The sequence below is a fragment of the Chiloscyllium plagiosum genome, chromosome 37 (genome assembly GCF_004010195.1).
Source record: "Chiloscyllium plagiosum isolate BGI_BamShark_2017 chromosome 37, ASM401019v2, whole genome shotgun sequence".
In the NCBI taxonomy this organism is placed as follows: domain Eukaryota; kingdom Metazoa; phylum Chordata; class Chondrichthyes; order Orectolobiformes; family Hemiscylliidae; genus Chiloscyllium; species Chiloscyllium plagiosum.
In genome coordinates this window covers 19,783,236-19,787,377 of record NC_057746.1, presented here as the reverse complement: position 1 = coordinate 19,787,377, position 4,142 = coordinate 19,783,236, and positions in this window count along the sequence as shown.

Sequence of the window (4,142 nt, the reverse complement as noted above, 5' to 3'; positions counted from 1 at the left end):
TGGGGACTTATCAACCTTCAGACCTAACAGTGTCTCCAACACCAATTCCTGGCAAATATAAATTCCCTTCAGTTCAGGTCCTTCAGCCACTGTTACCTCAGGGAGATTGCTTGTGTCTTCCCCAGTGAACACAGATCTGAAGTACCAATTCAAATCTTCTGTCATTTCTTTGTTCCCCATAATATGTTTTCTGTCTTCAAGGGCCCAATTTTAGTCAACCATTTTTTTGCCTTTCACATACCTAAAAAAGCTTTTACTATCCTCCTTTATATTATTGGCCAGTTTACCTTCGTGCCTCATTTTTTCCTGTGTATTTCCTTCTTAGTAATCCTCTGTTGTTCTTTAAAAGCTTCCCAGTCCTCCGTTTTCCCACTTATCTTTGCTATGTTATAAATTTAAAAGAGAAAAAGTATATGTTTCTTAACTTCCTTCGTCAGCCACGGCCACCCATGCCTCCTCCTAGGATCTTTCTTCCTTTTTAGAATGAACTGATCCTGCAACTTCTGCATTATACACAGAAATATCTGCCATTGTTCCTCCACTGTCATCCCTGCTAAGGTATTGCACCATTGAACTTTGGCCAGCTCCTCCCTCATAGCTCCATAGTTCCCTTTATTCAACAGAAATATTGTCACTTCCGATTGTACCCTCTCCCTCTCAAATTGCAGATTGAAGCTTATTGTATTGTATTAATGAGGTAGAGATCTGGTTTTAGGTATGCTGGCTGGGATCAATATTAGCCAAACAACCAGGTAAAGAACATCTTTGCTCTTCTCTGAAACAATGCCACATTGGGATCTTCTCATGAACACCTAGTGAACAGATGAAACTTTGGTTTTACATCTCATCCAAAACACCTCTCTCAGCACTCCACTTGGAGGGTCAGTTGCATATTTCATTTAAAAACCTGGGGCATGACATGAATCACTTATCTTCTGACCTGAGGAGAAAGGGCTACCCATTTATCTCATACTGATGCTCCGGCCTTGTGTCTTTTGCATACAGGGAGACCAGTCCTCAATTCTCAACTCTTTGCGAACTGTGCCTTTGCTCTGTGGATTTGGGAAGACAAAGTACAGTTCTGTGAGGAGACTGTGCGCACTTTACACCAGAGCATCATAAATCCTTTACTCTCGCGGAGTTGAAAACAAAGGAGTCACATCTAGGCATCAAAATCTCAATATAATTCAGAGAAGCAGCAAGGACGTTAAGATAACCGCGACAGAGGCCATTGATCAGGCCAGCTTGTCAATTCGTTGGCACCAGTTTAGATATGGGTTGGGGGGGGGGGGTTAATCGCACACAGTTACATGTACTGGAGCTGGAGAATGGTGCATGACCTCAACAAGACAATGGTGGGGTGGATGAGAGGGGAAGGAAAGAGTGGCAAACAGAGATCCTTCTCCCAAGATAAAACTAATTGTAAAGGAGACTTTAAGGCAGGCCTTAGGATGCATTTCTTTAGATAGAACTTGAGCAATGATAGACACTGGACACATTGCAGAAACTAGCTGGAAGCTGAAATTGGTATTTAGTCAGGACAAAATGACAAATGGCCCAAAGGCCTTCGCTCATCCAAACTGATTTTGCAAAGTGGTGTCATGACCTATAATATCACCTCTCCACTAGTTACAGGTTCAACACAAGTTCATCTGTTTTCGATCATTAGCTTGAGTCCTGATTCACCGTTAGTGAGGGTAGCAAACAGGTTTCCTCGCACCTGACATTTCCATCTTCCTTTCATTCCTCACATCCTTAAAAACGAAGGAACACTAAAGGGGGGGGGGGGAAAGCAGGTAGTTTCTCAGCCCAATGCTGATTTCCTCTTCTTTTGTGTCTACAGATCCTGGGAGAAATCACAGTTCCCTCAGTGGCTTGAAACCAAATCCCAGCTGGAGCACAGAATTTTGCACCAACTCCAGCCACATGGACCCAAGGAAAATAACACAAGCTACACCCTCCCCCACCTCACCGAGTTTGTGATTGCAACTGAGTTGCCTGAGACAAACAGACAAAGAAAAACAGGAAGTTCAAATACCACTGAGAATTTCAAAGACTCAGATACACACAAGGTCACTCCTTCCCCTATTCACTTGACAAAATCCAACAGATCAACAGGGTTATTTAACTCTTCCGAGTAAGGGGAACACAAGACCCATCTCTGAGCACACTCATGATGGACAATTCACGTCTTACTCATTGGGAACATTAGACAACATAGGTACAAAGCAAAGACTCTAACAAGACAGACCGTAAACGCTTCTCACAATCCCCACCACCCAACTCAATAATTTAACAATTTACCAGGAGTACGGCCACTAAATTCCTTACCATTGACACATAGGGGCTTCCATTGACCAAAAACTGAACTGGACTGGACTAGCCAGATAAATACTGCGGTTACAAGTCTGAATTCTTGAAGTACTTGCCTCTTACTCCCCAAGGCCAAAGCATAGATCAGGAGTGTGACGGAGTACCCTCCATTTGCCTGGATGAATGCAGCTCCAACAACTTTCAAAAAGCACAACATCATTCAGGATAGAGGCACCTCATCCACCATATTCACTCAGTGTAACACAGCTGTGCAGCGAAAGCAGTGTGCATCGTGTTTGTAAGTTGCACTGCATCAACTCACCACACCTTCCAAACAAAGCCGAGGAAACATTTGGGAAGCACACTTGAAAGTTCTCATGATCTAGTGAGAGCTGAGTGTGTGGGATGCGGCAGAGGACCTGTCTGTTGGGACAGCTGTCACATCTCAGTCAGACAATTTCCTCCCTCCAGGATTCAGCTGACAATATTGATAGCAATCCAGTCTGTCTGCTAAGTCATAGAGATGCACAGCATGGAAACAGACCCTTTGGTCCAGCTCGTCCATGCCGATCAGACATCCTAAATGAATCTAGTCCCATTTGCCAGCACGCAGCCCATATCTCTCTAAACCCTTCCTATTCATATACCCATCCAGATGCCTTTTAAATGTTGTAATCTACCACCTCCCCTGGCAGCTCATTCCATGTACACACCAACCCTGGGTGAAAAGGTTGCCCCTTATGTACCCTTTTATATCTTCCCCTCACCCTAAACCTATGCCCTCTCGTTCTGGACTCCCCCACTCCAGGAAAAAGACCTTGTCTATTTAGCCCACTCAAGCCCCTCTGATTTTATAAACCTCTATAAGGTCACCCCTCAGCTTCCGAGGCTCCAGGGAAAGCAGCCCCAGCCGATTCAGCCTCTCCCTATAGTATGAACCCTCCAGCCCGGCAACATCCTTCTAAATCTTTTCTGAACCCTTTCAAGTTTCACAACATCCTTCCTATAGGAGGGAGACCAGAATTGCACACAATATTCAAAAAGTGACCTAATCAATGTCCTGTACAGCCGCAACATGACCTCCCAACTTCTACATTCAGTGCTCTGACCAATAAAGGAAAGCATACCAAACGCCTTCTTCACTATCCTATCTACCCGCGACTCCACTTTCAAGGAGCTATGAATCTGCACTTCAAGGTCTCTTTGTTCAGCAACACTCCGCAGGACCTTACCATTGAGTGTATAAATCTGCCTTGATTTGCCTTTCTAAAATACAGCACCTCACATTTATCTAAATTAAACTCCATCTGCCACTTCTCAGCCCATTGGCCCATCTGATCAAGTACCTTTTTCACTGTCCATTACACCTCCAATTTTGGTGTCATCTGCAAACTTACTAACTAAACCTCCTATGTTCATATCCAAATCATTTACATAAGTGACAAAAAAAGTATTGGACCCAGCACTGATCCTTGTGGCACACCACTGGTCACAGGTCTTCAGTTTGAAAAGCAACCCTCCACTATCCCTCTGTCTTCTACTTTTGAGCCAGTTCTTATCCAACTGTAGTTCTCCCTGTATTCTATGTGACCTAACCTTGCTAACCAGTCTATCACAAGGAACCTTGTTGAATACTTTAATTAAGTCCATACAGATCACATCCACTGCTCTGCCCTTCTTTGTGACCATAACCATTTACTCTACTCCTACAAGTTGAAGTGTTGGGTACCAGAGGATATAGATTTATGAAGTAATTGGCATAAGAACCAGAGACAATGTGAAGGAGGGGGGGTGTGGGGTGTGTGTGGTGAGGAGGGGTGTGGAGTGTT